The sequence below is a fragment of the Oncorhynchus masou genome, unplaced genomic scaffold, assembly GCF_036934945.1.
Source record: "Oncorhynchus masou masou isolate Uvic2021 unplaced genomic scaffold, UVic_Omas_1.1 unplaced_scaffold_4670, whole genome shotgun sequence".
Taxonomy (NCBI): domain Eukaryota; kingdom Metazoa; phylum Chordata; class Actinopteri; order Salmoniformes; family Salmonidae; genus Oncorhynchus; species Oncorhynchus masou.
In genome coordinates this window covers 1390-15000 of record NW_027011065.1, presented here as the reverse complement: position 1 = coordinate 15000, position 13611 = coordinate 1390, and the positions used below count along the sequence as shown (strand labels likewise).

Here is a 13611-nt window from a genome sequence, read left to right as displayed (position 1 = left end):
TGTCCACTACACTAAGAGACCGCTGTCCACTACACTAAGAGACCCCTGTCCACTACACTAAGAGACCCCTGTCCTCTACACTAAGAGACCGCTGCCCACTACACTAAGAGACCCCTGTCCACTACACTAAGAGACCCCTGTCCACTACACTAAGAGACCCCTGTCCACTACACTAAGAGACCGCTGTCCTCTACACTAAGAGACCGCTGTCCACTACACTACACTAAGAGACCGCTGTCCACTACACTAAGAGACCGCTGTCCACTACACTAAGAGACCGCTGTCCACCACACACCAAGAGACCGCTGTCCACTACACTAAGAGACCCCTGTCCACTACACTAAGAGACCGCTGTCCACTACACTCAAGAGACCGCTGTCCACTACACTAAGAGACCGCTGTCCACTACACTAAGAGACCGCTGTCCACTACACAAAGAGACCGCTGTCCACTACACTAAAGACCGCTGTCCACTACACTAATAGACCGCTGTCCACTACACTAAGAGACCGCTGTCCACTACACTAAGAGACCGCTGTCCACTACACTAAGAGACCGCTGCCCACTACACTAAAAGACCCCTGTCCACTACACTAAGAGACCCCTGTCCACTACACTAAGAGACCCCTGTCCACTACACTAAGAGACCCCTGTCCACTACACGGCCATGGTGCTTGCCTATTGAGCAGCAAGAGGAACTGGCCCTCCCTACCTTCAGGCTGGGGAGAGAGTAGAGAGCGGCTGGAGAGAGAGTAGAGAGTAGAGCGGCTGGAGAGACAGTAGAGAGTAGAGCGGCTGGCTGGAGAGAGAGTTGGAGAGACAGTAGAGAGTAGAGTTTGGAGGAAGTGAGAGCGGCTGGAGAGTAGAGAGCGGCTGGAGAGAGAGTAGAGAGCGGCTGGAGAGAGAGTAGGAGAGCGGCTGGAGAGAGAGTAGAGAGCGGCTGGAGAGAAAGTAGAGAGACGGCTGGAGAAGGTAGAGAGAGGCTGGAGAGAGAGTGAGAGCGGCTGGAGAGAGTGAAGAGCGGCTGGAGAGAGTGAGAGCGGCTGGAGAAAGTGAAGAGCGGCTGGAAAGAGTAGAGAGCGGCTGGAGAGAGTAGAGCGGTTGGAGAGAGAGTAGAGAGTAGAGCGGTTGGAGAGACAGTAGAGAGCGGCTGGAGAGAGTAGAGAGTAGAGCGGCTGGAGAGAGAGTAGAGAGTAGAGCGGCTGGAGAGAGAGTAGAGAGCGGCTGGAGAGAGAGTAGAGAGCGGCTGGAGAGAGTAGAGTAGAGAGCGGCTGGAGAGAGAGTAGAGAGCGGCTGGAGAGAGAGTAGAGTAGAGAGCGGCTGGAGAGAGTAGAGTAGAGAGCGGCTGGAGAGAGAGTAGAGTAGAGAGCGGCTGGAGAGAGTAGAGAGCGGCTGGAGAAAGAGTAGAGAGAGGCTGGAGAAAGAGTAGAGAGAGGCTGGAGAGAGAGTAGAGAGCGGTTGGAGAGAGAGTAGAGAGCGGCTGGAGAGAGAGTAGAGAGCGGCTGGAGAGAGAGTAGAGAGAGGCTGGAGAGAGAGTAGAGAGAGGCTGGAGAGAGAGTAGAGAGCGGCTGGAGAGAGAGTAGAGAGCGGCTGGAGAGAGTAGAGCGGCTGGAGAGAGTAGAGAGGTTGGAGAGAGAGTAGAGAGTGAGCGGTTGGAGAGAGGGTAGAGAGTAGAGCGGTTGGAGAGAGAGTAGAGGGTTGGAGAGACAGTAGAAGCGGCTGGAGAAAGTAGAGAGTAGAGCGGCTGGAGAAGAAGTAGAAAGCGGCTGGAGAAGAGTAGAAGCGGCTGGAGAGAGAGTAGAGAGCGGCTGGAGAGAAGTAGAGAAGAGGCTGGAGAGAGAGAGAAGCGGCTGGAGAGAGTGAGAAAGCGGCTGGAGAGAGAGAGTAGAGAGAGGCTGGAGAGAGAGTAGAGAGAGGTTGGAGAGAGAGTAGAGAGCGGCTGGAGAGAAGAGAAGAGCGGCTGGAGAAGAGTAGAGAGCGGCTGGAGAGAGAGTAGAGAGAGGTTGAGAGAGAGTAGAGTAGAGCGGCTGGTTAGAGAGTAGAGCTGGAGCGGCTGGAGAGAGTAGAGAGAGAGTAGAGTAAAGTGGCTGGAGAGAGTAGAACGGTTGGAGACAGTAGAGCGGTTGGAGAAGTAGAAGGTTGAGAGAGAGTAGAGTAGAGCGGCTGGTTAAGTAGAGTAGAGCGGCTGGAGAGAAGAGTAGAGAGAGTAGAGAGTAAAGCGGCTGGAGAGAGTAGAGCGGTTGGAGACAGTAGAGCGGTTGGAGAGAGTAGAGAGGTTGGAGAAGAGTAGAGAGGTTGGAGACAGTAGAGCGGTTGGAGAGAGTAGAGAGGTTGGAGAGAGTAGAAGGTTGGAGAGAGTAGAGGTTGGAGACAGTAGAGAGGTTGGAGAGAGTAGAGAGGTTGGAGAGAGTAGAGAGGTTGGAGAGAGTAGAGAGGTTGGAGAGAGTAGAGAGGTTGAGAGAGTAGAGAGGTTGGAGAGAGTAGAGAGGTTGGAGAGAGTAGAGAGGTTGGAGACAGTAGAGCGGTTGGAGAGAGTAGAGAGGTTGGAGAGAGTAGAGAGGTTGGAGAGAGTAGAGAGGTTGGAGAGAGTAGAGAGGTTGGAGAGAGTAGAGAGGTTGGAGAGAGAGTAGAGAGGTTGGAGAGAGAGTAGAGAGCGGCTGGAGAGAGAGTAGAGAGCGGCTGGAGAGAGAGTAGAGAGCGGCTGGAGAGAGAGTAGAGAGAGGTTGGAGAGAGAGTAGAGTAGAGCGGCTGGTTAGAGAGTAGAGTAGAGCGGCTGGAGAGAGAGTAGAGAGAGAGTAGAGTAAAGCGGCTGGAGAGAGTAGAGCGGTTGGAGACAGTAGAGAGCGGTTGGAGAGAGTAGAGAGGTTGGAGAGAGAGTAGAGTAGAGCGGCTGGTTAGAGAGTAGAGTAGAGCGGCTGGAGAGAGAGTAGAGAGAGAGTAGAGTAAAGCGGCTGGAGAGAGTAGAGCGGTTGGAGACAGTAGAGCGGTTGGAGAGAGTAGAGAGGTTGGAGAGAGTAGAGTAGAGCGGCTGGAGAGAGAGTAGAGTAGAGCGGCTGGAGAGAGAGTAGAGAGAGAGTAGAGTAAAGCGGCTGGAGAGAGTAGAGCGGTTGGAGACAGTAGAGCGGTTGGAGAGAGTAGAGAGGTTGGAGAGAGTAGAGAGGTTGGAGACAGTAGAGCGGTTGGAGAGAGTAGAGAGGTTGGAGAGAGTAGAGAGGTTGGAGACAGTAGAGCGGTTGGAGAGAGTAGAGAGGTTGGAGAGTAGAGAGGTTGGAGAGAGTAGAGAGGTTGGAGAGAGTAGAGAGGTTGGAGAGAGTAGAGAGGTTGGAGAGAGTAGAGAGGTTGGAGACAGTAGAGAGGTTGGAGAGAGTAGAGAGGTTGGAGAGAGTAGAGAGGTTGGAGAGAGTAGAGAGGTTGGAGAGAGTAGAGGTTGGAGAGAGTAGAGAAGTTGGAGAGAGTAGAGGTTGGAGAGAGTAGAGAGGTTGGAGAGAGTAGAGAGGTTGGAGAGAGTAGAGAGGTTGGAGACAGTAGAGAGGTTGGAGAGAGTAGAGAGGTTGGAGAGAGTAGAGAGGTTGGAGACAGTAGAGCGGTTGGAGAGAGTAGAGAGGTTGGAGAGAGTAGAGAGGTTGGAGAGAGAGGAGAGGTTGGGGGTGAGGAGAAAGAAAACAGGGGAGAAAAAAAGGAGAGGAGGGGAGAGGGGTTGTTGTAACTTGGCTCACTCCTGGTCTGCAACTCTTTGATCGCAGTGTTCAGCACTCACTCATAAAAATAACAAACCTCTGGTCTTGGCAGGCAGGCAGGCGAGCCCACACACACACACACACACACACACACACACACACACACACACACACACACACACACACGCGCAATCAGTGACAACCCTACCTACCTACCTGGTCTGGGGAAAGTGTGAGCAGCCCTATAGTGTCTGTCCACTGGAGAAAGTACCCTGGAGTCTGGTACCATCTTCCATCTGCAGGGCAATACGCACCTGAGGAACACACACAGAATACAACACACTGTTTTACAACACACAGACAGAACACACTGTTCTAGAACACACACAGAAACAGAACATACCGTTATTGAACACAGACAACTCATTTACAAAACCCACACACCGCATCTAGAGAACACACACACACACACTCCTCTAGGGAACACACACACTCATCTAGAGAATAAACACACACCGCATCTAGAGAACACACACACACAGACACACTCATCTAGGGAATGCACACACACACACACACACCTAGGGAACACACACACACACACACACCTAGGGAACACACACACACCTAGGGAACACACACACACACACACCACACTCATCTAGGGAACAAATTAAATCAAATTTTATTTGTCACATACACATGGTTAGCAGATGTTAATGCGAGTGTAGCGAAATGCTTGTGCTTCTAGTTCCGACAATGCAGTAATAACCAACAAGTAATCTAGCTAACAATTCCAAAACTACTGTCTTATACGCACAAGTGTAAAGGGATAAAGAATATGTACATAAAGATCTAGACATCTAGGGAACACACACACACATCTAGGGAACACACGCACACACATCTAGGGAACACACACACACACATCTAGGGAACACTTGCACACACACACACATCTAGGGAACACATGCACACACATCTAGGGAACACACACACACACATCTAGGGAACACACACACACACATCTAGGGAACACACACACACACACACATCTAGGGAACACACACACACACACACACACATCTAGGGAACACACGCACACACACACACATCTAGGGAACACACGCACACACACACACATCTAGGGAACACACGCACACACATCCACACACATCTAGGGAACACACGCACACACATCCACACACATCTAGGGAACACACACACACACACATCTAGGGAACACACACACACGCATCTAGGGAACACACACACACGCATCTAGGCAACACACACACACACACACACACACATCTAGGGAACACACACAGAGCCAGAATTCCTATTCAGAGCTATTAGTCACCCAGAGAACTACAGCCATGATCACAGAGATGATTATCCTGAATACGGTTTATAACACAACACGGGCACAGCTTCAAACACTCCTCTACCTGCACTCCCCCTGACACACGGCCATGTTGTTACTGTTTACCAAGACGGCTTTCATCGTCTGCCACATCGAGACTCCCTGTAACATGGAAATAATCCACAGAGATCTAACACCGTATTACATAAACACATTATTTCACTAAACACGTTCTGAGAGACGGATCAGACATGAACCACATTCACACAGCTGTTAAATGCACTGTGACGTAAACAAACAGCCCATGTCAATCCATCCAGCACATTTTATATAGAAGGCCATTTCTGCATCAGCAGATGTCACAAAGGGCTGTACAGAAACTCAGCCTAAAACCCCAAACAGAAAGCAATGCAGGTGTAGAAGCACGGTGGCTAGGAAAAACTCCCTAGAAAGTTAGGGAACCAAGGAAGAAACCTAGAGAGGAACCAGGCTATGAGGGGTGGCCAGTCCTCTTCTGGCTGTGCCGGGTGGAGATTATAACAGAACATGGCCAGATTGTTCTTGTTCTTTTTTTTTTAACCTTTATTTAACTAGGCAAGTCAGTTAAGAACAAATTCCTATTTTCAATGACGGCCTAGGAACAGTGGGTTAACTGCCTGTTCAGGGGCAGAACGGCAGATTTGTACCTTGTCAGCTCGGGGGTTTGAACTTGCAACCTTTCGGTTACTAGTCCAACGCTCTAACCACTAGGCTACCCGCCTCTAACCACTAGGCTGCCCGCCTCTAACCACTAGGCTGCCCGTCTCTAACCACTAGGCTGCCCGTCTCTAACCACTAGGCTGCCCGTCTCTAACCACTAGGCTGCCCGTCTCTAACCACTAGGCTGCCCGTCTCTAACCACTAGGCTGCCCGTCTCTAACCACTAGGCTGCCCGTCTCTAACCACTAGGCTACCCGCCTCTAACCACCAGGCTACCCGTCTCTAACCACCAGGCTACCCGTCTCTAACCACCAGGCTACCCGTCTCTAACCACCAGGCTGCCCGTCTCTAACCACCAGGCTGCCCGTCTCTAACCACCAGGCTGCCCGTCTCTAACCACCAGGCTGCCCGTCTCTAACCACCAGGCTGCCCGTCTCTAACCACTAGGCTGCCCGTCTCTAACCACTAGGCTGCCCGTCTCTAACCACGAGGCTGCCCGTCTCTAACCACCAGGCTACCCGCCTCTAACCACCAGGCTACCCGTCTCAACCACCAGGCTACCCGCCTCCCTAACCACCAGGCTACCCGTCTCTAACCACCAGGCTGCCCGTCTCTAACCACTAGGCTGCCCGTCTCTAACCACTAGGCTGCCCGTCTCTAACCACTAGGCTGCCCGTCTCTAACCACGTCTCTAATGTCTGACTGTCTATGGTGGTGTGGAACGTCAACACTACATATAGGTGGTGATGTCTGACTGTCTATGGTGGTGTGGAACGTCAACACTACATATAGGTGGTGATGTCTGACTGTCTATGGTGGTGTGGAACGTAAACACTACATATAGGTGGTGATGTTTGACTGTCTATGGTGGTGTGGAACGTCAACACTTGGTAGCGTGCTGTATGCGCTTTCTCGGTGGGGGGGAGGTCACTTGGCACATGTTGATGACACGGGTGCTGTCAGAGGATTGATGATGTCATTAAGAAAGGACCTCTTCTCAGAACCCCAGTGGAAACGGCAGACGCCATCCCAGATGGATGATGACCCATGCCCGGCCAGTTGTTTACCTATCACTCACTGTGGTGACGAAGCAACATGAAAACCATAAGTTTCCCAGGACACGGCAGAGTTAAAAGGATGAGGAAAAATGTGTGTTTTTAACAACTAACCATTTATGAAAATAGAAACAGGGAACTATGTTGGATGAGAACTGTGAGTCAGAACGAGGGACAGAGAGACAGAGGGGTATATAAACAGAGGGGTAGAGAGAGGGGTATATAAACAGAGGGGTAGAGAGAGGGGTATATAAACAGAGGGGTAGAGAGAGGGGTATATAAACAGAGTGGTAGAGAGAGGGGTATATAAACAGAGGGGTAGAGAGAGGGGTATATAAACAGAGTGGTAGAGAGAGGGGAATATAAACAGAGTGGTAGAGAGAGGGGTATATAAACAGAGTGGTAGAGAGAGGGTATATAAACAGAGGGGTAGAGAGAGGGGTATATAAAACAGAGGGGTAGAGAGAGGGGTATATAAACAGAGGGGTAGAGAGAGGGGTATATAAACAGAGGGGTAGAGAGAGGGGTATATATAACAGAGGGGTAGAGAGAGGGTATATAAACAGAGGGGGTAGAGAGAGGGGTATATAAACAGAGGGGTATATAAACAGAGGGGTATAGGAGAGGGGTATATAAACAGAGGTAGAGAGAGGGGTATATAAAGAGGGGTAGAGAGAGGGGTATATAAACAGAGGGGTATAGAGAGGGGTATATAAACAGAGGGGTATAGAGAGGGGTATATAAACAGAGGGGTATAGAGAGGGGTATATAAACAGAGGGGTATAGAGAGGGGTATATAAACAGAGGGGTAGAGAGACAGGTATGTAAACAGAGGGGTATGTAAAGAGAGGGGTAGAGAGAGGGTATATAAAGAGAGGGGTAGAGAGAGGGTATATAAAGAGAGGGGTAGAGAGAGGGGTATATAAACAGAGTGGTAGAGAGAGGGGTATATAAACAGAGTGGTAGAGAGAGGGGTATATAAACAGAGGGGTAGAGAGAGGGGTATATAAACAGAGGGGTAGAGAGAGGGGTATATAAACAGAGGGGTAGATAGAGAGAGGGGTATATAAACAGAGGGGTAGATAGAGAGAGGGCTATATAAAGAGAGGGGTAGATAGAGAGAGGGGTAGATAAAGAGAGGGGTATATAAACAGAGGGGTAGAGAGAGGGGTAGAGAAAGAGAGGGGTAGAGAGAGGGGGTAGAGAGGGGGAGTATAAACAGAGGGGTAGAGAGAGGGGTAGAGAGAGAGTGGTAGAGAGAGGGATATAAACAGAGGGATAGAGACATGGTTATATAAAGAGAGGGGTATATAAACAGAGGGGTATATAAACAGAGGGGTAGAGAGAGTGGGTAGAGAGGGGATATAAACAGAGGGATAGAGACATGGTTATATAAACAGAGGGGTATATAAACAGAGGGGTAGAGAGAGAGTGGTAGAGAGGGATATAAACAGAGGGATAGAGACATGGTTATATAAACAGAGGGGTATATAAACAGAGGGGTATATAAACAGAGGGGTAGAGAAAGAGAGGGGTATATAAACAGAGGGGTAGAGAGAGGGGTATATAAACAGAGGGGTATAGAGAGGGGTATATAAACAGAGGGGTATAGAGACGGGTATATAAACAGAGGGGTAGAGAGACAGGTATGTAAACAGAGGGGTATGTAAACAGAGGGGTAGAGAGAGGGGTATATAAAGAGAGGGGTAGAGAGAGGGGTATATAAAGAGAGGGGTAGAGAGAGGGGTATATAAAGAGAGGGGTAGAGAGAGGGGTATATAAAGAGAGGGGTAGAGAGAGGGTATATAAAGAGAGGGGTAGAGAGAGGGTATATAAAGAGAGGGGTAGAGAGAGGGGTATATAAACAGAGTGGTAGAGAGAGGGGTATATAAACAGAGTGGTAGAGAGAGGGGTATATAAACAGAGGGGTAGAGAGAGGGGTATATAAAGAGAGGGGTAGATAGAGAGAGGGGTATATAAAGAGAGGGGTAGATAGAGAGAGGGGTATATAAAGAGAGGGGTAGATAGAGAGAGGGGTATATAAAGAGAGGGGTAGATAGAGAGAGGGGTAGAGAGAGGGGTAGAGAAAGAGAGGGGTAGAGAGAGGGGTAGAGAGGGGTATATAAACAGAGGGGTAGAGAGAGGAGAAGAGAGAGAGTGGTAGAGAGAGGGATATAAACAGAGGGATAGAGACATGGTTATATAAAGAGAGGGGTATATAAACAGAGGGGTATATAAACAGAGGGGTAGAGAAAGAGAGGGGTATATAAACAGAGGGATAGAGAGAGGAGTATGTAAAGAGTGGGGTAGAGACAGGGGTATATAAAGAGAGGGGTAGAGAGAGGGGTAGAGAGGGGTATATAAACAGAGGGGTAGAGAGAGAGTGGTAGAGAGAGGGATATAAACAGAGGGATAGAGACATGGTTATATAAACAGAGGGGTATATAAACAGAGGGGTATATAAACAGAGGGGTAGAGAAAGAGAGGGGTATATAAACAGAGGGATAGAGAGAGGAGTATGTAAAGAGAGGGGTAGAGACAGGGGTATATAAAGAGAGGGGTAGAGAGAGGGGTAGAGAGGGGTATATAAACAGAGGGGTAGAGAAAGAGAGTGGTAGAGAGAGGGGTATATAAACAGAGGGGTAGAGAAAGAGAGGGGTAGAGAAAGAGAGGGGTAGAGAAAGAGAGGGGTATATAAACAGAGGGGTAGAGAGAGGGGTATATAAACAGAGGGGTAGAGAGAGGGGTATATAAACAGAGGGATAGAGAGAGGAGTATGTAAAGAGAGGGGGTAGAGACAGGGGTATATAAACAGAGGGTATATAAACAGAGGGGGAAAAGAGAGTGGTAGAAGAGGGTATATAAACAGAGGGGTAGAGAAAGAGAGGGTAGAGAAAGAGAGGGGTAGAGAAAGAGAGGGGTATATAAACAGAGGGGTAGAGAGAGGGTATATAAACAGAGGGGGTAGAGAGAGAGGAGAGAAAGAGAGTGGTAGAGAGGGGTATATAAACAGAGAGGTAGAGAAAGAGAGGGGTAGAGAGAGGTAGAGAAAGCAGGGGGTAGAGAAGGGAAAGAAAGGCGCCGGGCATTAAACAAATGGGGGAAAGAAATGTGCATTGTTTCTCTCAAGAAAAGGGTGCCATTGAAAGGAGTGATTACTGGGGAGGAGGTTGACTAACTGAAGGGGAAGATTCCCGGTGTTTATGATGCCGTGGGTTTGGTGCAACGCAGACGGGGTGATGAGAGTGGGGAAACAGAAAAGTCATTGGAGTTTTGATGTTGAGTTCTTTGCCCGACTAATGTTAGGATTCAGCTTTTGTGCCCTACATTACGTTGTTTTCAGGTGTCAAGTTTATGGGCATGTGGGTGTGTAGGAGGGAGGTTCCTAGGTGTTCCTATGTGGCAGCAGTGTGTAGGAGGGAGGTTCCTGTGTTCCTATGTGGCAGAGGTGTGTAGGAGGGAGGTTCCTAGGTGTTCCTATGTGGCAGAGGTGTGTAGGAGGGAGGTTCCTAGGTGTTCCTATGTAGGTGTAGGAGGAGGTTCCTAGGTGTTCTTATGTGGCAGCAGTGTGTAGGAGGGAGGTTTCTAGGTGTGCCTATGTGGCAGAGAGGTGTAGGAGGGAGGTTCCTAGGTGTTCCTATGTGGCAGCAGTGTGTAGGAGGGAGGTTCCTAGGTGATGTCAGAAGGTGAATTCACCAATTTGTAAGTCGCTCTGGATAAGAGCGTCTGCTAAATGACTTAAATGTAAATGTAAATGTGTTCCTATGTGGCAGCAGTGTGTAGGAGGGAGGTTCCTAGGTGTTCCTATGTGGCAGCAGTGTGTAGGAGGGAGGTTCCTAGGTGTTCCTTATGTGGCAGTTCCAGTGTTCCTAGGCAGAGGTGTGTTAGTGTGGAGGTGTTCCTATGTGGCAGAGAGGTGTAGGAGGGAGGTTCCTAGGTGTTCCTATGTGGCAGAGGGTGTAGGAGGGAGGTTCCTAGGTGTTCCTATGTGGCAGAGGTGTGTAGGAGGGAGGTTCCTAGGTGTTCCTATGTGGCAGAGGTGTGTAGGAGGGAGGTTCCTAGGTGTTCCTATGTGGCAGCAGTGTGTAGGGAGGGAGGTTCCTAGGTGTTCCTATGTGGCAGAGGTGTGTAGGAGGAGGTTCCTAGGTGTTCCTATGTGGCAGAGGTGTGTAGGAGGGAGGTTCCTAGGTGTTCTATGTGGCAGAGGGTGTAGGAGGGAGGTTCCTAGGTGTTCCTATGTGGCAGAGGTGTAGGAGGGAGGTTCTAGGTGTTCCTATGTGGCAGAGGGTGTAGGAGGGAGGTTCCTAGGTGTTCCTATGTGGCAGAGGTGTAGGAGGGAGGTTCCTAGGTGTTCCTATGGCAGAGGTGTGTAGGAGGGAGGTTCCTAGGTGTTCCTGTGGAGAGGTGTGTAGGAGGAGCAGGTGTGAGAAGGGCATGAGACAAAGGAATATGTAGCATTGGGGAAAGTAGTGGTGTGTGTCAATTGTAGGGATGCCCATGGTGCTGGGGATCAGATGTCTCTTGTGAGAGAGGCAGGTTGAGGTTCCATGGTTAGAGTAAACAGAAGTTGTCATATGCTGAGGCAGTGAGAAAGTAGAGGAAGATGGGTCAAGGGATCATGAGAGGAGTGGTGTGAGTAGTAGATCTGTACCAGTACAGAGGAGAGGCCAACAAGTGATACACGTTTCATTAAGATGGGATTTTTAGCATTTAAAGCAATGGTTATCAACTGTACTGCAGGGATAGAACGTAAGTCACAGCAGATTGAGGTGGTGGTGGCAGCTGCAGAGAGGTATTTGGCTGTGTGAGACTTGACGTCGGAAGAGTTACAGGGTGTGTTAAGTGGTGGTGTCCCATCCTTTCAGGCTGTTGGCCTGTTGGACTAAATAGATATAAATACTGGAGGAGGGTGGTGTTATTTAAAACATTTTGTGAGTGTAGTGTTAGATTAAGTTAGATGGTAGGGTATTTGTTAATTTCACTCAAAGTATAAGGGAGTTGTACACCAGTCTAGTAGGTGGCGGTAATGCAACATATTGGATGCCAACCACCATTAAACCTCATTGGAGAAGTCGGGGGAGAGAGAGAGGGGTAGAGAAGGAGAGAGACAGAGGTATATAAAGAGAGAGGGGTGGAGAGACAGGTACTCTGACAGCCAAAGGGGCAACATGGAACATTTTATCAAATGCAACAGTAATGTTGTTATGATCATAATGAAGCAGAAGTAGTAGAATGGATGTTGTTTCCTGGACATGGTGAAGTCATGCTGGACGCCACACACACTAGTTTCACCCACCGGGCTGTCGGTCCCTGTCTGTTTCCGGGTGCTGGTCACCACCTCCAGCTTGGCATTGTTTGGCACGCTGGCAAACCTCCACTGGAGCGACAGGTCCAGAACGTTCCTCTGAAATCTGTCAAGGGGATGGGTGGATGGATGGATGGATGGATGGATGGATGGATGGATGGATGGATGGATGGATAGATGGATGAAGAGAGAGAGGGAGTGAGGCTTTAGTGAAAGAGCAGTGTCCTGAGCCAAGTATACAAGGGCCCGGACAGGGGCACACACGATTAGCCATCCTCCCCCTCCCTCAATCACAGCTTCATCATCGTTCAGTTTGATGATCTGGGTACCACTACAAAAACATCCACGGAAAATGTTGTAATAAAGAGGATATCTAGCTAGTCTTTCAGTTCTAGAGCTAGCCAGCTAACGTTAGCACGTCTAGAGACCAAGTTAGCTAGCTAGGCTAACAACAAAGCTCTCAACTCACTTTAAACCGTGATCGTCAGGATTAATTCCATGTTTCTTGCAGACGTCTTCGAGGACCTAAATACAAAGTATTGGTTATCTATCAACTAAACAAGTTAACTAGCAAAGCAACTTACTTTGTGCAGACAAGAGAGAAAAACGAGCAGGCTAAACTGAACAGTCATTGTTCAGCCGACATGAAAAGATCACTCTCGTTTTCATAACCTAGAAAAGGGAGACAGTTATTTTGAATGCAGACTGAGAGAGCAGAAATCAGCTTTATTACTACCTACCTGTAGCAAAGTGTGTTTGGCGAGATTTTTACGGTTTGTCTTCTTCCATTGGGAGTCAGAACTGTCACTGTTGTGCTGGCCGCCATTGTGGTGTGACGTCCAGTTGTTTGTTTGAAAAAACTTTATTGACACAATTGTCTTTATGGCCCACTGTGGTAGCATCAGCGTGTGTGTGACTCTCTGTACCTGTGTGTGATATGGTATTGTGTTAAAGGGGACACCAAGTGTGTGGTGATGGTGTGTTTCATTCTATTCGTGTCTGCTCTGTAGCAGAGGAGGATGAGAGGTTGGTGGCAGGGGGAGGCAGATGAGAGAGAGATGGAGGGGGAGCGAGGAGGAGGGTTTAAGAGGGCTGAACATTTTTCAGGTGCCTTTCTGGACTCATGGTGACTGGTGCTTTGATCTAGACATTCTGGTATGGTCCACACACTCATACGCTCTCTTACACACACACACACACACACACACACACACACACACACACACACACACACACACACACACACACACACACACACACACACACACACACACACACACACACACACACACACACACACAAGGAGTTCTAATTACTTCCAACTGCTCTCAGTCTTTAATGGGGGAGAGAAGGAGGAGGAGAGGTGAGAGAACAGGGGAGAGGAGAGAAGGGGAGGAGGAGGGGTGAGATAACAGGGGAGAGGAGTGGAGGAGAGAAGGAGGAGGAGGAGTAAGACAACAGGGGAGGGGTGTGGAGGAGGGGTGAGATAACAGGGATGGGTGTGGAGGA

At 49.2% G+C, this 13611-nt stretch overlaps 2 long non-coding RNA genes across 2 annotated transcripts in view; both read right to left on the bottom strand.

Annotated features, from left to right (window-relative positions):
* Positions 1-3912, bottom strand: part of LOC135535259 (uncharacterized) — a 10927-nt gene extending 7015 nt beyond the window's left edge. The window contains exon 1 of the long non-coding RNA XR_010454845.1: positions 3894-3912. This is a non-coding gene — a long non-coding RNA (uncharacterized LOC135535259). The remainder of the gene's footprint in view (positions 1-3893) is intronic.
* A 6-nt stretch (positions 3913-3918) lies between these two features.
* Positions 3919-12629, bottom strand: LOC135535258 (uncharacterized). The gene is made up of 3 exons (XR_010454844.1): positions 12572-12629; positions 12094-12208; positions 3919-3991 (listed from the first exon to the last, which is right to left on the bottom strand). It is a non-coding gene; the product is annotated as an uncharacterized LOC135535258 (long non-coding RNA).
* Positions 12630-13611: the final 982 nt, after the last annotated feature.